We start from the raw sequence: 23,683 nt of genomic DNA, 5'->3' as shown, positions 1-23,683 counted from the left end.
TGTTGGTAATTCCAGTGTTTCCAACGATTGAGTTAGACGTGAACTATTCAGTATAATTTTTATAAAATAAAGGGAGGTTCAAAAGTTGGATATATACAATGATAATATAATGTCATGTAATATAGTTATTAGAGAGTTTCACATATTATGATAGATTTAGACTAAAACATTTAGTATAGTTGGAGAAGTCTACGTATCCACACTAGTAAGGGAGTTTGACATTCATGCTTAGCTTCTTCTTTAATCAGCTTCTATAGAACTATATGTATAAACATATATACTTCAGAGGAATTTTTACGTGTTATAACTACTTCTAATACATAATTAGTGATAATAACTACCTTTTATTTTAATTACTAATAATAACTAAATACTTTTTTAATTTAACTATTATAGCTACACGAAAGATAAGAGACAAATTTTTGAATTACCATTTCACAAATACACCTAAAAATTAAGCACTGCCCCAATTCCATATCCCTTTTAATGGTCATTCGCTTAAAAAGGTGAGTTTGAATATTAATCACTTAATATACATTACCATTCTCTCTCCTTTTTCATAACTTCTTACCTTTTATGGATCGTCAAAAACAAAGCGGAAATTCTTAGATGAGAATTGGGGATGGGAGTATTAGAGGATAGTAGACCTCTCTTCACCCTTCTACAAAATTTCAACTTCCATTCTCACCAATTCTAATGGGGATTGATGGAAATGCATTCAATTAGTCTCAATTAACCAAACAAACTATTCTCTTTCTTTCTTTTTTTTCAAAAAAAAGGAAAAAGAAACTAAAGTACTCACGTTCTATCCCATCTCCTTTGTTTTTAACCTGCGCATTTGAAATTTTTCGCTATTTGTATTATTATTCTTCCACAAAATCAACTTGGTGGAAGTGATTGTTTTTGCTTCTTTTTTTTTTTTGTGCCATGGTGGTGGTTATGGCGGGCAAAAAATTAAGCACACGAGAGAAGGGAGAGAGAAAGTTTTTTTAGGGTTTTGAAAAGACGAAAAATATATGTATTTGTGTATGTTCTATGATATAACTACCAATTGTTGTGGTTGGTGATGTATTTTTGTAAGTTTTTCTATATATTTCGTATTTTGTTCAAATTAATTCCATCGTCTTAGTTTTAAATACACGTGACGCAAATACATGCTATTAAGTTTCTATATATTTATGTATTTTTGTTCAAATTAATCCCATCAAATACATGGGTGATGCAAATGTTACTCACACAAATACGAGATTTAATTTAAAATATATGGGGTTTGATTGGAAACTTCAAATACATTAGTTATGCTATCAAATACATGGGTAAATAAAAAACGAAATCAATATTGAAAACTTCAAATACATTACCACTAAATACATGGGTGATGCAAATTGTACTCACACAAATACATGATATTTAATATAAAATACATGGAGTTTGATTGGAAACGTCAAATACATTAGTTATGCTATCAAATACATGGGTAAATAAAAAACGAAATCAATATTGAAAACTTCAAATACATTGTTTACGTTGATTGATCGTGTTTGTTTTGTCAATGTATTTTCAGGCGTTGAAAATTTAATTTGAAATTTGAATTTTTACGTTTTTGTCAATGTTGAAGAATGCATGGAAAACAGAATTTAATATGAAAGGGAATATTACGAGGAGATTTTGCAGTAAAAGAAGGTAAAAAATATCTTAATTACTCATTTAATACCACCACCATTTTTCATGTAAGATGTAGTTGTCACCTAAAATAAAGGATGGTTTGAGCATTTTTTACCGCATGCTCATGTATTTGAGATTTTAACAAATACATGCGAAAACATACACAAATCAGCTGATTTTTAGCTACGAATGGTAATATTAAAATATAATACCGGATAGATTGGGAAGATGTTAAAGAATGTGTAGAAAATATAATAAGGTAACCTTTAGAAATTTTACCTACTTTAGATGCGAGGAAACACATATTTGTGGGCAATTTACAGAATGGGCCTTCGTACAAAGCCCAAATTGCTGAGGTCCGAAATGTAATCACACTATCACACAAATAGACAGCAAATTATCCCTCCTTGAAGTGATTATATTAATTGTAAACCAATAGTTTTAGTGAATCCAATAAACTGTGCTTCGTCCATGGTTTTTTTTTTTCTTTTCTTTTTAAAATAAAAGGCACCAAGTTGGATACGTTGTTATTTTTCGAAGAAGATAAGAGACAAATATGAAACAAGACTTAAATTCAAGATTGCTTCCTCAAATATCTCTACTGCAGTGTTAAAGTCTTGACAAGTTAATAAGCCCAGATGAAATATGAAGTGGGCAATCTGCATGATTGCCCTTCATACGGACTGGTCTTTAATTTTTGTCCCTCAATATATGCTGGTATATATATATAGTAATATTAAGTCCTTATGTCATTAAGTATATATAGTATATATGTATATATAGTAATATATTAAGTTATACCGATAAATATAGTCCCGAGTTTTTATTTAGTATATATATTAAGTTCGAAACCGCAGTTAAAAATAATAATAATTTCGCAATGTCTATTATAGTATATATATTAAGGCGAATATTATATAGAATACCTATGTCGTAGACGATAACTTATATATATACTTATAAGGCAAACTTTTATATATAAGCATAATAGTAAATAGTCCTATGTATATATAGATATTAAGCCTTATATAAGTATATATAGGACTTTATACATTATATAGCCTTATATATTAAGTTATCCACATATTTAGTATATATATTAAGTGATAATATTACCTAAATAGGAATATATTAAGTTATACTCTATATAAAAGTAAACAAAAACAAAGCGGAAATTAATAGGATAGATGAGAATTATATGAGAGGATTAGAGGATAAAAGCAACATAATATGATAATGAATATACTATAGGCAAATATAAGTAGGTATGTTAAAACCTAAACCCTCCTAATTGGAATTCAACCAAAAGAACCTAAGTTACTTGAATTAAAAGAAGACTCAATTATATAATATCACAAATGAGCAATTCCAATGGGGATTCAATGGAAATGCAATTCAATCAAGAACTAAGAAATAACACTCAATTAACCAAACAAACTATGATTAATAAGTAGCTAAAACCCAAAGATCAGCGACCACGAGAGTCTAATTATCACCTTAGTTTTAGCTCTCTTCCACCAACAAACCCCCCTCCTCGAAAGCTCTTCCCCGGCCATACCTCCGAGATATTTATTTCTTGGCTTATTCCTGCAATTTTTAGGTTTTGTTTTCAATGTTGTGCAAGTTCTTGCAACATATTCTGTATTTAAAAAAAAATCTCAAACATAAGCTACAGCTTTTCAATGAGGCCATTTTTTTGTTTAACTTGAATATAGAATCTGGAGTTGCCTTAAGGTGTCAATCCCAACAAACTGTAATGTACTCATGATACATAGTATCTTGGCTATATGTACTTCGTTTTTTATGATTTCTCTGTTTTTGGACATTTATTTCAAAATTAAAAACAAAATACCAATTCTACCTCATGCATACAGAGAAATTCATTGTTGTATCGACTTTTCTGTATTCACTGATGCATTATCTCATGCTTAATGTATCCAAATCTGGGCTGCACTTGTACATTTGGTTTCATTTTGGTGAGACGTTAATGAGGTTTCTATGCTGAACAGATGGCTATTCCTTCATTCCTTTGTGGTTCATTCAGAATGATTTTTCCATCTTGCCTGTTCTATTAGCTATGCTTCTTGTGTGTAAGATTACTACTTATTATAAATAAGAATCCGCCCACTATTGATATTTTGGTCTTGGGTAATACTGAAAGCCCACATGTTGTGAATGTTGTGGCTGGACAACCACCTCCATAAGGAAATGCACAATCAGTACCATCACCTTTGCTAGCTTGGATTCGAAATCTCAACCCTAATGTGGTATATATTAAAATTTCATTCAAGTTTAATGTTTTCGTATTCATTTATTAATTTTTGATGTTTTTTTAAGGATCATACCACCGCATCTTCGATATGTGGAGTAAAAGGTTGAGAGCCAAAAAAACGAATTTTACCGTTAACATGTGGCATTTAAGACAAATCTAAATAATGTGGCAACAGTTTGAAATTTACCATTTGTTGATTTTTCTCCTCTTTATTTTTCTTTAAATAATGAAGATTATCACAAAAATGTCTTACCACACTTAGTATTTCCTTTGCTTTTTTTTTTTCCTTTCAATTTTATCATTTTAGTGTACTCTTGTCACTAAATGTTTTTGGTTATTTTGCATTGGGGCAATTTTTTGAGACGTCATGCTCTAGATGTTCCAATTATTTTAGTTGGAATACTACCAAGTAGGAATTTAACTTACAATTATTTTTATTCTTTTCTTTTTTCTTTTTCTTTTTTTATTAACTGCTTTTATTATGTTGTAGCTCAAGGCAATCATCTTGTTACTGATGCCCAGGTAAAAAAAAAATTATTTATCCATATTTGTTTTAGGCCAAATACACAGGCAATCCCTTAAACTTGTCCAAATATTCCATCTAGGCACCTAATATAAACCTATGACCATTTGAACACTTAAATTGTATTCAAACTGTGTAACTTAGACATTTCTAGCTGAGGTGGGATAAAGCGTGAGCAACACAGGTTTTAAGTGGGTGAATATTGACAAAAAAAAGTCACAAATACTGCATCACACCCTTAGCTCCGGTGATTTATCCATTAAAAAAACACAACCCAGCTTTCCTCTTTTTCTACAATCACCATCACTTGTCAACCATCACTCTTCAACATCACACAGAGAACATCAAGAAACCCCATAAAATAAAGTATTCTTTTTAATTTAGGACGTTTTTAGTAAATAATTAGGAGGACCCAGTGGTATTTGGTTAAATTTAAGATAAAATAAGCGACAAGAACAATCTTCTCTTTTGATAAAATGAGCAATCAAGAGCTTTATAAGTGTGAAAATCATGGAATCTTTGAGCTAAATAGTGATGTAAAATTGTTCAGTTATCTCATAAATTTGCTTTTAAATTGTTCTAGAGAAGGGTACTTTGTTTTAAATTTGAGGTTGTGAAGGTGTAAAGAATATTTTGGTGATGACGGAGATTAAAAAAACAGTGTGATTTGTAAAAGGGTATGGCACCAATAAGCCGGGAAACTAATGTATGGATTATCTGTGAGAAATTATAATTGGATGATGAGATTTCTTTCCATTGAGAATGGAGAAATGCCAGTGACGGTGAGAGTGCACAAATGGGTCTGGTGTAGACAAAACTCTTGAAAAGACGACTTAAAAATCGTATTTTCTAATATCGCTGTACAGTTATGGGCATGGGAGAGGATGCTGCCTTTTCAGCCCGTACCTAGGCATCACCTCGACATTGACATGCCTTATGCGAGGAGGTGGACAGCGGGTTTTGATCGGGATCTGGATACGCACCACGCATTCTACCATTCGGGACCGGACCTTGATCACATGACGACGATGCGGTAAAACAATTTAAATTTACATTAATAATTTAATTAAACGTCTTTTCGACTTGGTGATCACCGATTTGTATGTATATGTTATGCGCCTATTTATATGGACGCCGTACGCCGTTATATTAGATGGTTTGCCGCTTTCCGTAGGCGAGGTCGGGGGTTTGGATGTCGCGGTGTCCATTGATACACCCGGACATCGTAGAGCACATCGTACCCGAGCGTGTCTTACGGCGGTTTGGGCATACACAAAGTATACCCCCGACGTCCGTCATGAGCTCCGACACTATCGGCGGACGATCGGGCCGCCGTTGATGATGATTTTCGGCTTTCATGGATGTTCGACCACCGTTGGGAGAACAGGTTGGGCACTTTAGCTGTGGTCGGCCATTTGACTCCCATTGAGCATTACATGCGCTGGTATCATCAGTTCACACGCCGATTGATCGGCAACCCAGCTTTGCGTCCCCCTGGGGATATAGAATACTCAACACTTGCCGGGCAGTACGAGGCATTGGTAAGTTTATCGTATTTAGATTTATTTAATCGCAATGAATGTTACGTTTTAAAAAATAACTTTTTTTCGTTGAACACAAATGCGGTGGTGGTGTACAGCCGTTTACGCATGTTGGGGTTAGAGCATATGCCTTACCCCGGGCTTGCGGCGGAGATGGTACGGATATCGGAGGATGGTATCCGTAGTGTGCGAGATTAGGCGCGGGGAGGAGCCTATTCGGAGGTCGACTATCGGCGGCCGCCGGGAGGAGGACCGGTGCTCCCGCAGGAGGCGGCCGTGGCCGGGTAGAGGACGCCGTGTTCAGCCGGGGACGCCGTGCGCGTAGGAGGCCGCGGTGTTGCCGCCGAGGACTCGGTGGTGGAGGACACCATCCGGTAGAGGCGGATGAGGCCGATCCCATTCCGAGGGCGTTCACGGTCCTAGTCCATCCGTCGACTGCCGAGGTGCCGGTGGCGACTCACCCGGGGACTCACCTACGTTTATCCTGGCGCTCTTGCTTGCCGAGATACCCGGTCGTCATCACGGCAGCCGTAACGCATACATGGAGGAGCGTGATAACGTTGATTGGGCGGCGTTACGCGCTTCGACTTCGATGAGTTTTTTTTGATCCCGTTAGTATTTAAAATGCTTATTTGTTCATTTAAATTATTTATTTAAATATATATATGTTACTCATTATTTAGTAATATTTGATATTTTAGGATTCGGCGCCGGCGGTCCACAGAGCGACCCGTTCAGAGCATTCTCATCGCTAAAGCCGAGGCGGTGTCTTTTCATGAGACTACCGAGGCGCGTGTAAGTTTTTTACTTAAAAACTACTTTTTATTCAATATAAGGTAAATATTTATTTAATTTTTATAACCTTTACTTGGACTTCGAACGACATCTCGTCCGAGAGACTACCTCGTATTCACCACCACACCCGTCGAGGGCCTACGGACCCATCTCGAGCCTACGGGCGCCGTTGACACACGGTTTGATTAAATAAATAACGTTAATGTATTCAATATAAATAAGAAATGGTACTAATTATTAAATACTTTTCGGGTTCATCCTTCGGCGCACGAGGTGGCGACTCCCGGACGAGGAAAAGGTTGAGTCTCCGGACCTAGCTCGGCCCCGAGGTTACCGAGCGTGCCGGCGGGAACGATCCCGAAGAAGCACGTTCTAGTCAAGGGCGCACGGGCTAGGGGAAGAGGAGATGATCATGACTTGGAGCGTCCGGTTTGTCATACCCTATTTTAACCTAAGTCAAAATAGTTTACAACATCCGGGTAATTCCGGGGTTAATTAAAGTTAAGGAGTCGCCACCTAATTAATTATGGTGAATTAGGACACCTAAAGTTAATTAAGGTAATTATCTAAAGTTGATTTTAAGAGTCTGCGAAACTTGAGATTCTAGATAAGGGTTCAACTAACTTAGAGGGAAGGTATTAGGCATCCTCTAAATTCCATTAATAATGGTTAATCCGACCAGACTTATGATTTAGTTAGGCTAAGTGTAAATATAGTGTTGTAGAAAGAAAATATCTTTGTAAGCATTGCTAAAGTTATAAATAAAATATAATAATGTTATTTAAAATAAGACTTGTAGAAAATATGATAATTTGCATATAAGTAATAGTTTTTGAGATGAAATTTTGAGCAACTTTGAACTTTGGATAAACCATATTATAGCAATGTAGAAAAATCTAGGTGTATAAATAGGATTAAAAAAGAAGTGAGTTTTCTTTCCCCTTTTATTATTTTTTTATTAACTATGCTTAGCTAAAAGTCTACGTGATTGATTCAAACTTTGAAAAGTTATTTATAAAATATACTTGAGTTTATACTTGCGTATTAGTGATGTTTTGAAATTAAGATAATAAACATAAAATATAACTCCTTTAATTTGAACATATGAATTTATATTATCAATTATTCTAGAGGTGAATATTATAGCCACTATAAATGATCTTAATACAAAGAAGAAGATAAAGTTTGTGGGATTAATTATTAATTTTCTTTAAATTAACCACCCATTACTAGAACTAAACCCCACTAGATTCTCCTATAAATCGTCTAAGCTAAGAAGACAAAACAAGGTAAAGTGTTAGCCATGTAATACAAATTAACTGCACAACAGAAAAATAATGTAGAGGGGATAAATGCAATCAATTGGATCTAGCCCATTTTAAGTGTTCTTTGACGGTTTGCTTCGTTGCCTATATGGGCTTCGGCCCCAAATTATTTTCACTATACTGCTGATAGGGTGACTCGAGAGGAATGCTACGTTGGGCTTTAGCCCAACACCGAATGCGGGAAGAAGACGAGCCCCCTTAGACTCGTACGAGAGAAGGTCATGCATAAAAAATGAAAGAAAAAGGATTAGTATGAGTCTAGATATTTAGTAATGCAAAATTTCATAACTCAAAGAAAGAAACTTCAAATACCATCACGTGACAGTAGGAAGATTATGTTTTATCTCGGCTAAGGCAAATAGTTCACGACTCAAATGAGTGATTATACAAGAATAGGCAAACTGGGCCGAATTTCGAATTAAGCCTACTGTACACGTAGAGGCCCAACACAGGGAGGAGAAGAGAAGGCCCAAATTTAACAAGAGTAACTTATCAATCAACCAAGTAAGGAATGATATGCCATATATATACAGATATACTAACTCATATACTCTGGAATATATATGTATCCGAATATAACTTGTATATGCAAAGGCATTTACTCAATACCCCACACAATCAATTAGGCAAAAGAAGATTCTAAGGAAAACATACTTAAGGTCGTGCATATTTTAGAATTCCCAGTAAATACAATAACAACATATGCGGGAAAGAGAGACAGTACACCAAACAGTTTAGGACAGAGGGACAATATACCAAACAAGGAACATGCGATCAAGTACTATAAATAGCAGGGCAGTGTACTAACGAAAAACAGGGGTTTGAGACAGATAGTTTTTTTTTTTAAGATTTTGTGTGTGAGAGGGGTTGGAACCTCATGACTATAACCAAACAGATAAACACAACAACAATACCCTTATTCACATGATACCAAGAGGACTTCTTAAAAGGGGAGAGGGGGCTGGCTAATGTTCTACATATAAATACTAAGAAGGAAAGATAAACTACTCGACCTTGAGCGATCAAATAAACTTCACACGAAACAGAAACATAACTGAAATTAAACTAACTTATTCTTCGAAGAATTAACCATACTCTAAATCAAATACAACTAAAGCCTTGACACTTAGCAAAACTAATCACACCTGAGGTGTTTGTCCGCACGAAACTAGTCAAAACACAGATTATAACATACCATGTTCCCACGCGGATCGAACTTTCGGAAAAATGAAATGATAGGAAGAAGCGATCGAAACTACGATGATCATCTATTCACGCATGAACACACAAATGGATTGAAAAATATTACCCGAACATACATGCTTCAAGCCTTAAGCGTACTTGCAATACGATAGACAAGTAGTTTCATCCTTCATTCTTGTAATATCAAGTTAATTTCAAAAAGATATACTACGGTTACTTATGGGAAAGGAAGGGAAAAAGATTCTCTCATGCCCTTTCCTTTAACAGGAACTTAATGACTCAAATTTTAGCACACCAACTTCAAGTAGGAGCAGATTTTATTCACCAACGAGTGCTAAATGAACTCTAGGTGCCAAATACATAAAAGGGGAGCAAGGAGAGGCAGAACTAAACCCAAACAGATCTCCATTCAATTCTAAGCAAAAGCTCATGCTTTCGACTAAGTTCTACTTAGATGAGATAAAGTCCTAATACATGATTGCTAATAAAAACTAAACACATGATATGGATTTCAGACTGAATAAGATCAACAACCAACATAGACATATTGTATAATTATTTCGTTATATCTAAACTGACGATTAAACTCATAACAAGATATATCGAATAGAACAAAAGAAAGAAAGTACCGACCTATTTTGATCACATACACAATATACCTAAGATATACACCACGGTGTGCATATCAGATGTATATCGAATGTATATCTTCTTCTTATATTGACAACCTACTGTATATCTTATGTATATTCGATTTTAAATAAGTTCCAAGGTCTGGAAATTCAGTCTACGCAACCAAACTACAGTATACGTTTTTCAAATTCATCTTAGCAGTTAGTAATCCTATCCTAACAACTCCCAAACATCAAGCAAATAGTATGACGACAAAGAATTACATACCACTAAGAGATATAGCAGAACAAGCTAAAATTCCTAACTAAGCCGAAATTAAAGACTATAAGTAACAAGCGTATCGAAGTTTACCTTTTTTTGTGTGCAGTGAACTGGAGGCTTCGAGGCTCGAATCTGCACTTGAATGCGACGAACGATTCGAATCTCAGGTCGAGACGAACCAGAAGCCAAACGCAAATTTTTGCAGAGACAGTCGGTGTTTGTTTTTCTAGTTGTAAAAAAAGTATTTAGAAGTGTTTAAAGCGGCTCCAAGAACTCTCTTTAAAACAATCTTGTGAGGATGAATTTATATGAAATGTATGCTAGGGTTTCCTATGATTTGAATTGGGCGGGATTTCAAGTCAAATTTGTTTCAAAATCCGAACGTTGGGGCTTGAACCACGTGATTTGATTCGGTATTTCTGAAAATGGTTCGACCATTCTGTCTTTTGAAGATTTGTTGTATCTTGAGACGAAAATAAGAAACCCTTTTCATTTCAGACAAAACTTGCGCGGAATAGGAAGGACAGGGGCTGTTCACGGCTAAAGTTGTTTCGATTTTTGCTGGAAATGGAGGAGAGAGAAGAGAGAAGACGACGAGAAAGGAGAGAGAGCGTAGGGAGAGAGAGAGACGAAAAAGAGGAGAAGATGATGCGGCTGAGGAGGATTAGAATTAGGGATTTAGTTGAATAAATACGGTGGGCCGGGTCGGGTGAGAATGGGTATGGGCTGGATCGGGGAAAGGTTTTGTGGGCTGACGGATTGGGCTGGTCTATTTGGACTTTGTAAAAATGGCTGAAATTGTTGAGTATCTTCTTCTCTATTTAATTATTTTGGGCTTCTAATTTAATAACTAGTACAATGTATACTATGATAAATTATGATTAATAATGATATTAATAGTAGTAGAAATAGTAGTGAAAATAAAATACTTAACTCGTCAATAAATTTAGAAGCCCGAAGAAATAAATTAGAATAAAGGAGGGACAAAATTGGGTGTCAACACGGTTATTAAGAGGAAGAAGGACGATGGAGACGATGGCGAGGGCGGTGGGGATGGCATGAGCCTTAGGCCTAGGGATAGTCTCCGGCATACTACATGTGGGACCCATCACGATAGTGTATATACATTAGTGTTATACAATTTATCGTAAATATTATATATTTTTTGCATATTTATATATATTATCTTAGTTTTATTATTGTTTATAGTTTCACATCCTAAATTGATAAAAAGACAAAAAAAAAAAAAAAAGGGTGACACGTTCGAAATAAAGTTAAGCATTAATTTAAAAATAAGACGAAACCCTAAAAGATAAATAACGTAAAGCTAATGACTACAAGTCTTCAAACAAAAAAGGACTTCGAGCACTTTTCAACCACTAAACGACAATCCAAAGTATTGCGTATTCTTTATATATTGAGCCTATCTTATTAATTGTACAAATATAAGTAAGGTTCTATATAAAATATTGAAGTTTCGGAGTATCAAAGCATGATTAATATACGGCTAAACTACGTAAAAAGGAGTGAAATGAAAAATGGCGGACTACTATAGCGCAGTAAAATAATGCGCTATAGGTAAAACCCAACTATCTGTAGCGTAGTAAAATACTGTTATAGGGGAGAGAAGACAACTCCTTTAGCGCGATGGAAATGCTTTCGCTAAAACACTTAACGGTACCGTTACGGTTAAGTGCTTTAGCGCAGTAAAATACTGCGCTAAAGGTACTTTGGTAACATTTTTTTTTGTTGGGGTATTTTGGTTCAAAAAAAATTTTTTTAAGGTATTTTTGTTCCGGACTCGTCTGGTGGTAGAAAGAAGATGAAGAATTTTGTGAACTGAGTTATTTTGGGGTACCAAAAATTATTTATTTATTTTTAATCAAAGCCACATGGCATTTTTTAGTTGGTGTTTGAATTGCACGAACTCTAGTTTGCTTATTGTTTGATAAAAAGTGTTTAAGTGGCACAGTTTGAATAGAGTTTAGGTGTCCAAATCATCATAGGTTTAGTTTAGGTGCCTAGATGGAATATTTGAAAGATTCAGAGGATAAGATACCTATTTGGCCTTAGTTTTATTTTGCAAATCAATTTTGGTATAGTTTTAAATTTGATTTTGTTTTTCATTTTTCAGGCTAAAGATCTTGCAAATAGTGCAGAAAAGCAATTCCCTATAAGAGGTGTGACACTCGCAATGCAGAAGATTTTCAAAGTATCATGAACACTGTTGCAGAATTATATGTAGGATGTATGTTTAGTTTTGGATTTTTTTTTTCTAGTATTTTTAATCATGTAGTAATGATGCTTCCATGCACATTACATTATTTATGTTATCTCTCAAGTTTTTGGACTTTTTGGTACTTAGTATTTTTAATCAAGGTTATATGATTCTTCCATGCACATTACATTAGAGAATCATAACACCCGTTTTATTAATAACTTGAGTAAAATCTTACCACCTAGTATGGCTAGGTGAAATGGAATACCACTATCACACAAATAGACAACAAATTATCCCTTCTTGAAGTTTAATTTGTAAGCCACTAATTTCAGCGAATCCAAAAAACTTGTTTATGGATTCTTTTCTTTTTAAAATAAAAAGGCACCAGGTTGGATACATTATTATTTATCAAAAAAGATACAAGGGACTAAAAGTGAAACTGGACTTATTTAATTCAAGATTTCTTCCTCAAATATCTCTGCTGCAGTGTTAAAATCTTGAAAAGCTAATAAGCCCAGATGGAGTATAATGTGTGGATAGTATATAGTGAATTCAAACGGTGTTGTTGGGTCTCTTGAATGGCCCAAGAAATCATATTCATTTGGTATAGTACTATTTTGTTAATAGAGGCCCATCTCGGACTTGTGGACAAGAGCATCATTTAGATTTTATCACTATTTGTAAAAATTATTCAAATATGACCGTTGTAAAATTACCACTCGAGAATGTAGATTGGGTTTGCCCACTTTTTTTATCAGATTTACAGACAAACATTAGACTGTGATGTACTATTTGCAACAAATTAGAAAATTTCAGATTGTGGTCTAATGTTTTCTTGTAAGGTGCCAAAAAAAAAAAAAAACCAGTGGAATAAAAAAAGGTCCTTTGTTTTCGGTAAAAAAAAAAAAAACGAAGAAAATTTCACTCATATTTCTCATTTTGCCTTGCAAAACTTCACATATCGAAGGAGGAAAATCTCAAAGATGTTGGTTTTTGTGACAATAAATTTTTTAACATTTTCTGTACAGTTTAATCTATGATATTAATGTATTAAAAAAAAAAAGAATTTACTTGTAAGAATATTTGAATAATTGTCCTAGAACTTAAACACTCAAAATATTTTTTAGTGCACTCCATTTTGTACATTGATTAGTCAAGAGAATGGGAGAAATTAAAATGGAAACAAATTTCACATATGGAAGGAGGAAAATCTCAATTTTAGTTATTATTCAAACTAAAATATTCTTAAAATTACACATCATAACTAAATGACTTCACAAATTTCTCTTTTAAATGTTGGTTTTTGTGATATTTTTCTCTCTCTCAATTTTATCATTAATCAATACCCAACGAAGGTCTCTAATTTTGTAACATTTTCTGTACAGTTTAATCCCCCCCCCCCCCCCCAAAATTAATGTATTAAAGCTCATAAAGACCACACCCCTAAATGTTTTGGTTCAGTGTTTTACTTGTAAATGATTTTATATTTGAACATTTTTTGCTGTAAGACTCTCTGCTCCAATTTTTGAGAAAATGTAAGTATAGAACTTAAACACTCAAAATATTTTTTTGTGCACTCAAAAATTGCCATAGTAAGATCATGTTCTTTTTCATATCACCAAGTGGATAAAACGTTTCGATGATATTTGAAGCAGTAATTATTTCGCAAGTATTTCATTTATGTACATTATATTCCATTGTATATACGCATACTACAATTTTATATTTCCTTGAACAATCACCATATTTCATTGTATTTCGGTATATTTTTTCGTATTTGGAAGTATTCAAGTTTAGAATGGAGTAATTTAGAGAGAGAGAAATGGGTTAAACCTTCAACAAATTATACGTGAAATTGATTTAATTTGACTTACCACTTTAAAATGAAAGAAGAGAATCTACTATTTTTACTGCGCCATTTTGTATTTCGGTGTGTATTTAAAAAATATGAACACACAGTCAATTTTAGTTAATTAATTTATTGGGTTTCTTTTAAGAACACCCCATATTCCTTAATGGGCCCCCAAGATATTTAATGTGTATAATGGGGCCATCCACAAAATCCAGATGAAAATGAAAGCTCTAAAGCAAAACAATAATACTTTTAATAATAAATGGTAGCATGCATGAGTCGCTATCAATTGGTGGTGGAATAAAAACATTATATAAGAAAATTTAATAAATATAAGAATATCACACTTGAAATTTTGAACATTAGAATCAAGGAATTTTTTAGCTCTCTTTGCCACTTATAACAAAAAAAAAAAAAAAAATATTATTTTTACCCTTCTTGTGCAGTATGCTTTTTTAACAAACGAGATTTTATTGAATCTCTTTCTTCAACCTAATTTTGTCGTGCCGCTGATTGCACTAAAGGGTGCGATTTAGTGGTTATTAAAATTGGATAAAAATCATGAAATATTAGGATCGGATAACATTTTAGCAAGAGGAAAATTGTTAGGTGACATCTCCCACTTGCTTAATTTTGGTGGGCAAAGTTACTTGGTACTTGTGCTTATAGTTGTAGTGCCGATAGGATTTTCGTCGAGAGAATTCATCATCTTCTATATACACGTTAAAAAACTTGACCTTGCCTATATGTGTGTAATTTTCCGGTAAAAGAGATTTGGCTGAACCCCTTTCGCCCATAATTGGTGGGAGATAGTAGGTATCCATTGGAATACTTGATGTGTGCTAGCTAGTGCAAATACTATGGTTAAAAATAAAATAAATGCATGATCTAGAAAAGGAAGGAAAAAGTAGCTATAGTGCATTTTATTTGTGGTTTGGTAAATGATGCATTTTCCTCCCATGTGAGAGCTGAATTTTTTTAATCAGAAAAAGAAGAAGAGAAAAAACAAGAATTTCCGTTTAATGCGGACTCCTAACATGCTTCCATGCTCATTTATGTTCTCTCTCTCAATGATCAGAGAATCAAAATAGCCCATATCTTTCTATTTCTTGATAGGTTTAGTTAATTAATTTAACAAGTAGTAGTATTTGATTTTTATTCTTTTTTAATAAGAGGGTAATCATAAGAAGTTCGTAAACTATATTATTTCAATTTCAAATGAGAATAGAGTTGTATAGTTAAGCCTCTTTTCGAATCTTTGTTTGGTTTGGCTTACAAGTTTGAGAATTTTGACCCACACTTGTTAGTTCTGACACTATCGTAATGACTACAGATCCTAAAGATCTTTGCAGATGTGAATTATGGCAGATTTCAATTATTATCTAAGAATAATCCCAATATATATAGATTAAATCTTCGATAGATGTGATCTGCAAATGATTTTTGGTAATTACTAATGTTGTGACAATAAATGGTAGCTTTGGTATTCGCATTTTTTTAGCTTTATACAATCAGTAGTTTGATTTCGTTGAATCTCTTGTTTCTATTATGGAACAGTCAGTGAGTACTTTTATAGTATTTGGTGGTCATAGTAATCAACTTTGAGTGTGACGCTATCTTAACAATGTAAAAATGAAATGTAATTCACAATGTCTAGGTTAATTAATTTCATTCGATTTTTAGAGTTGTGAACTAATTTCTTCTTTTTATCATCAGAAAACCGACATAGGTTGAGAATAAATACATATTCACACTCGTATTTAGGTAATAACATGTACTAGATAAATTCGCACTCGATATTTAGGCTTATCTTGAGCATCTAAAGAATATAAAATCCTAATTTCCATGAAGACAATAATAAATACATAAGCAGTCCGCTAAATTCAATAAACTGAGTTCCTATTTTCAGTGAAAATACTCTTTGCTCCGTTGTTTTACTAATGGTTCTTAAAGAAGAAATAGAAAGATAACTGCAAATTAATGCATGCTAACTAAACTAGGATGAAAATCTCTAAGCTCTATATGTCATTCAGCTACGCGATAAAATATAATAAGCCATTATTAAATAATCTATCTTTCTATAGCAACCATATATATATATTTGGTGAATCAATCATTTTCAATCATTTGCATCCCTTAAAAGAATTCGAAATATTAAAAATGATTGACGTTGAGACTAATTAAAGTCTTAACATCCTACCCACCAAGCTTGTTGGTTATTAATTAAACAATTTCATGATCACTAGTGTCACATTAAAGGTCCTTTAGTTGCATCATTATGTCCCTTAATCACGTCAATGAGTCGCTTAAAAAGATTATTATACTGTTAACTGCTAACTGTATTACTCAATTTGTTCACTTTTTTCCCTCTTTCTTTTGAGAAACAAAAAGTGGACACAAAAGTAAAAGAGGAAATAATTAGAGACAAGGAAGAAAAAATAGAGAATTAATATAAATAGTCACTTATAAAAAAAATAGTGGCCGAGCAGTCAACTGTGTAACTTCCCCAAAAGAATATAATTCTTATTTGATTCTAAATGATAGAATCAATTTTAATTTGTAGCCTTTCGCTTGAGGTATTTCCCCTGTTCTTTTTATGTTAGTGTTTTGGTTTACTGTCATATCATAATTTTGCAGATTAGGTAAAAAAACATACTAGTGTAACATGTTCAATCAAATAATTAACACAAAAGCATAGATAAATAACATGAAAATCAAATTTAATAAACAACTTTATTCAAACTCTTTCTAAGGCATTTTTTTTTTTTTGCATCTTGTTGTTATTTTACGGCATATTTTGTTTACTTCAAAAATATTATTATTTCAAAATATATCTTCATTTTTCATTATCTTTTTTTTTTTTTGGTTTGAAATCAGGATAAATGATGATCTTTTACTTTTGTATATTTCTAATTAAAGATGAACATCCGTAATGGCATGCAAATTCACTATCCTGCGCGTGAATTTTCGCTAGTTTTTATATACAGTCTGACCTCTTTATAACGAAATATCATCCTCTATAACAACAATTCACTATAAAAATTATATTTTTTGTGGAACGGACGATCTTTCATGTTATGTTATATTAAATGTTCTCTATAATAACATTTCGCTATAACAACAAAAAAATATCAGAATAAACGATGTTGTTATAGAGAGATTTTTATGTAATCATTAAGATGGTTTAGACGTACTTTTTTGTAGAATAGCTTTTCACTGGTTATTATAATTTGGAGTTCATAAAAAATTTGATAGGTTACGTTCCATGGAGAGGCGGATGTAGAGATAGAGTGTAATTACTGGATTCAACATATATAGGTTAAAAGTCACTACTAAATAAGTATAAATAACTGATTTCGGATCCAATAAATCAAATAAATTATGATAAAATTCAAAACTTGAACTAATAAAATTCAAATCCTGAACCTCTTCTGATTTTTATGTCTTGAAGAACCGAAAAGTATGGTAAGGGGCGTGTGCGCAAATGAATGCTGTGGGCTGCGCAACATGCTCTATATTATGGGAACTAAATAAATATGGATGCATAGACCAATATCAAATCCTCAATACTATTATTTTCCTTGGGAACTAGCAACTTAATTAATATATATATATATATATATATATATATATATATATATATATATAATAAATAATATGTTTGAATTTCATGAGAGCAAGCTAAGCTATGTGTGTGTTGTTGTTATAGAAGCTTCGATATTATTTAGCATGTTGTTGAACGTGGATAGATAAACGATGTTACAGCGAAATGACAATATTATTCAAGCTTGGCCTTCAATTCCAATATGCAAACCAGGGAGGATTACTTGAGAGTGCCAACAACAACGATAAGCTAAGATAATACAACTAATTTTCCAATTTGACAATTTGGATCGTGTGTCCTGTCAAAATATCTCTCACATGTGAATCTGCTATTTCCCTTGACATATCCAGCCAATAACTTCAAACAGAGGGCACGATTTTTCACTTAAGTACAAGGTTCCCTTTCCCTTTCAACAAGGAAGACTTCAACATACTTCAAAAATCTACATCAAGAATTAATGAAAAAAATACATGTAGCCCCATTTCATATATTTACAAACAGCTCTACTTAGGTAGTACCGGAATCAAAATTTTCACTAATTAAAGAGATTCAAAATATAAAAAAGTAAATATGTGAATTAAAAAGCCAAAAAATTCAACATCTACTATGTATATATGTTAAAATAAATATTTTAACGAAGAGGGTTAATTCGGGAGAATTCCTTGTGGTACCCTAGCTTTGCCATGTATGTGTTCACATACGTAACCAAGAAAATGTGTCATATATAGGTCAAAATCACAATAGTTCCTCGATTTCAAACCACATATATATGCACGTCTTCAAGTTTCTGTCGGAAATCCAGTTCACCTTAATCATTGCCTCTAAATTTATAATATGCTAGTGGTAGGGTATATTCTAAGGAGATGGCTATTCTAATTTGTTTACTAGTATTAGAGTCTGTTGGCTGCAACAATTTGATCATGAGCCAGGCTTTATTATTAGCCTATAGATAGAGATAGATTCTCATCTCACCGTCCAAAATTATGGGGTGTTGACGTGGGCTCTTATAAAGCTGCTTAAACGGCTTCGTTAGCTTTCGGTTTTCAGCGTGGGGCTTAAAATTATATAATAGTACTATTATATTTTATAGGAAAATACCACTCTCTCGTTCTCATTTGGGAAAAGTGATCAAATTTATCTCTCTACTATTCGAAAATATTTAAATTTATCTATTTTGATATTATTTGGATAAGAAAGCTCTCCAAATCACCTAAAGGTAAAAAAGTATCTCTTTCTGCTAACGTTCATAAAAATGTTAGTATAATTAATTTTTAAACCATCTTTTCGATTAATTTAACTACTTATAACCGGTTATTATTTTATTTTCCAAATTATTTTATCTCGCTTAATGTGAAGAATTCCATATATAGAGACATAATAAAAATGTGTGACCATATAATAAGCATCGATGTCTAGCCCAGAAATCGATCTATGTGACCTCCGATCCGGTTGGTGCGAAGACAGATCAACTATCATGGAAAGACCCATGATGAACGCCATAACGTCTTTTTCGGCAAGGTAAAAAGGTCCAATAATGAATTTAATATGAAAAACGTTCATTGTGCTTTATAAGGCACGATATAAGCTTTTAAAGAAGGTTTTCGTGAAGGATTACAGGATAGCATTATCGGACTATCCCAACTCTCTATGTGCAAGAATATTGTAATTGTACATCAAGCTACATAACTTGATTGTATAAAAATCAATGCACCGTGCCACCGTCAAAACTTAAAATTCATATATACCGATTATTTAATAAAATGCAAACAAAAGCTAACCGCAAAAGGAAATAAATAAAATATATAGAGGTTTATAGGAGCATAGGTTTACGTTAAGGAATCTGGTAATGATGGGTACGTACGTGTTAGTGCAACTCTATCTGTACTGTCTTCAACCTTTTTGGTTGGAAATTTACAACACATTCTTGCACTAACTATTTTGGTTTTTAATTTATGTATTTTTATTTTTTATAATTACCTTAGCTGGTTTTCAATTCATACATTCAAAATATATATAACTAGAATTTTGGGTCGTACGGTCTGTAAGGCAAATAAAATAAGTACCAAAAGGTATTGTTCGTGACTGGTGGTGGATCTATATGAAGTGTGGTGCACCTATATTCCATTTCCAGTTCATGATTTTATCAACTCCATCACCTATATATTCTAGCTATGCATAACCACTTCTATATGAAGTTTGGATTATAATATTATTTATTTTATATGTTGAGACTGTTATAGCAACATTACTGGAAAAACTCCCTCTCTATTTTCATACGTACGTATTTCTTTCGCATATTTCATGCATGCGTGCTTCCAAATCAACTATGAAGGAAAAAAAGAAAAATAAAGAGATAACTACTATTCGTATTATTGAAGTGTGTGATCATCTTATTAAAAAAACTAAGTTATTATAGAGGGTACTTTCTATTTGCTTAATTATATTTTTCAAACGTTCTCTCAAGTGGGGCCTGACTTTATTCATAGGCTGAGTACGTAGATTATCCGATAATGGGTTACATGAAACTTGAACCTCTAACCTATACATGCATGTTTGCTTTAGTATCGTGTTAGAATCGTGCGACCACATATAACCATCCCATCTAAAATATTTGGAAGATCAAAAAATTAGTTAAGAAGATTTGTCAGGGTACGCGATCATCATGCTAGATTAAATTAGTAGAAACATGAGCTTGTGACATAGTTACTAGAACCTAAATCTATGCCGGTTATTTGCAAAAAAACTATAATTAAGGATCAAATCAACGGTTTTGAATATATAAAAGATCGTTCATGCATAGTCTAAGCAGACCTCTTTATTTTTATTGAACAATGAAATTGGCGATCATTTATAATTAAGAAGATTATAAATTTATAATCGCATTGTCGCATATAAGGTCAACCAATTAATAAAAAGTATCAGAAAGATCAAATAATCAGCTCTTCTATGTCGTAGTTCCTTATGGCTTACAGTGGCTTATATCAGTTCTATTTTAAAAAAATTCATTCGGCCACTTTCAATGAAAAATAAAGTCAAGTTACAGGGTAGAACTTAATATAATGAACTTTCATATCATGATTGGGTAATCAAAAACATGTGAAACAACTAAATTAAGCTTTTGTTAGTGGTCAGAATTATAGATTAATTAAGCGCAAATTTCGCATAATTGTTGTAAATTAAAGACAATATAGTTTAAACTCACGAAGTAAACTGACCAAAAAAAAATAAACAGAAACTGTGAGCATTTGTAACTATGATCTTAGATGACTTATTTTCACTGTTGACAAATAAAGTTTTAATTTGAGGCATTTTATATACGTTAACTTATATTGGCAAATTTGAGTTATTAACTATATATCAAGTTTTATGAAGCAGATATTCCACAGTTATAACACTGATAAAAATATTTAGACGGTAAAAAAGGTTTATGTAATTACATAAAAAAAAATTTAAAAAAAAATTGTAGTAAAAGGCACCCCTGCTAAGACTCAATACAAAAGGTAATACTACACTTAGAGTGTATAAAATAACATTTCATTTATATATACTGACAGTGTAATGTCTTTTTTACACCATCAATTTAACATATTTAGTTCGTTAGAACATGTTATTACCATTTACTCTAAGTTACAAATAAATATTATGAAATAAAGTTACCTAAAATTACCTTTTAAGTTATTGGATTATAATAAATATATTTTATATCGTCAGTACAGAAAAAAAGATAAACCCAATAATTTGACCTCTTATCCTTGCTTTGTCTATTTCTGTCACATTCAATTTAAGTTCCCTTTGACCCTGCATTATTAATCTCTTCAATTTTCTAATAAAACCAAACGTGTAAATCCCTTGAACTTGCTTGATTAAGTACAACAAAATTATGCATATATATATTTTTAAAATAGATGGTCGAAGATTATTAATGTACATGATTTAGTCAATATATTCTTATCACATCTAACTAATGAACAAAGCACATATAGTCCGTCACACAGCTGTGAGACTTCGATGTTTTTTTTTCCTGGATAAAATGTCATCATTTATGAATATTTTTGCTTCTTCTCTTTGGCTAATTAAAATTCTAAGTCTCCTTCATTAATCATTACTTTAAAGATAATTTAAAAAATTAAACAAATATTTTGGCTTTAGCTATAGTTTTAAGACACGTTAGGAGTCTTCTTAGTACGCGAACTGAAGTGCATGTGCACCCCAAGAGTATCTTATAAATGCAAACAAAATACATGATTATTTAATGGCTTTGTGATATTAATTAAGGTTTATCATATTTTAATTAAGTCGTTAGTTAACGACAAAATAGCTTAAAACTTTCCAGTTCAATGAATTAGAATACAAATAAGAAAAGTAATGACGATAAGCTTAGTTAATTTCCAGAAGAGGAAACTTTATTGCATGTTGTTAATTAATTCATATACTAAAAGAAAAACATTAATGTGCTCACTCCGAACTCACTAACTTTAAGTTTTGGTTATGCCTATGTTTGAATAGTTACTTTTCAAGTCCGATAAAAATTTACGTTTTTCCTTTCTAATGAAATGCTCCTATTTATTTTGAGATTTGAGGTATTTGGCCAATTTATGAAGTATTTTTTAGCAGTAGTAACAAAAAGTGTTTTTCTATCGTTGAAAAATAGTTATGAACTTTTGCTTTTTTCCAGAAGCATAGCGTTAAATTAATTAATCAAGACAAACTTATTCTTAGCGTAAATTTATATTACAAATCATCCCTAGCTCATTAATTAATTTATGGCATTTAATTATCTTTCAATTAAACACAAACTCTTTTTTCAACAACAACATACTCAGTGTAATCGCATAAGTGGATCTGACTTCTATCTTTATGGGGTGGAGAGGTTGTTTCGGTAGACAAACAAAAACTATTTTGTCGTTTTTCTTTTTTATTTTTACCATGTATTTTGCTTCCCCCCCCCCCCCCCCCCCCCTCCTTTTATCTCTTGAAATAGTCCATCAACTATAAAATATGAGTTACCTTCCCTTTTTTTTTTTCGAGACTGTCTCTTCCCACTAACTCTCCTATTCCTTTCTGGGATAAAAAAAAAAACTATCACCATAAAAAATACGAGTTAATAATTTTAATTTTTTTCATAACTGTAAAATCTTGCATTTTATAAGTATTTAAAATAATTTTTCTATTCAGATTATTTAAAATGTAAAACATCTGTTGGCACTATTTGTTTTCCGATAATTTAACACTCAAAAGTATTTTTAGAATTATTGGTCAAGCTCAATCTTCTTATTAAATACTGAGAAACCATTTTTCAAACGAATTGGCTAAATACAAATTGCTTCTTTCTTAAAGTACGTTCCGAACAACTATCTTGGTGAAAGTGGTTTTCAAAATAAACAGTTTTTAACAATTTGGCCAAACGGACTCTTAATTTATGTCAAATTTTGTAAGAGGACAAAGGAATCTTAAGAAAAATCTTGAGAAATCTGATCTATGATCACCAAAGTATCTTGAGACAAGAACAAAAAATTTCCCTATAATTCCAGGAGCTGCATGCATTTGAGCCAAATGATCAGATCTGTTGAAGAATTAATTCTCCATTAACAAGAAATTAAAAGCATGTGAATTTCTGTAAACAAAATCTTGTAGTCAAAGATTATAAATCCTACAATAACTGGGGTGCTATATTCATTGAACATCATTAATTAGTAGCTTATAATTAACACCTACAATTTGGACAAAATAATCATAAAACATTAGTAGGACTCACTGATCTGCAAACAATGCATGCATGTTTTTCATA

This window comes from Lycium ferocissimum, chromosome 10, assembly GCF_029784015.1.
Source record: "Lycium ferocissimum isolate CSIRO_LF1 chromosome 10, AGI_CSIRO_Lferr_CH_V1, whole genome shotgun sequence".
Lineage (NCBI taxonomy): Eukaryota > Viridiplantae > Streptophyta > Magnoliopsida > Solanales > Solanaceae > Lycium > Lycium ferocissimum.
The sequence above is the reverse complement of the archived record's forward strand: the minus strand, read 5'-3'. Positions refer to the sequence as shown.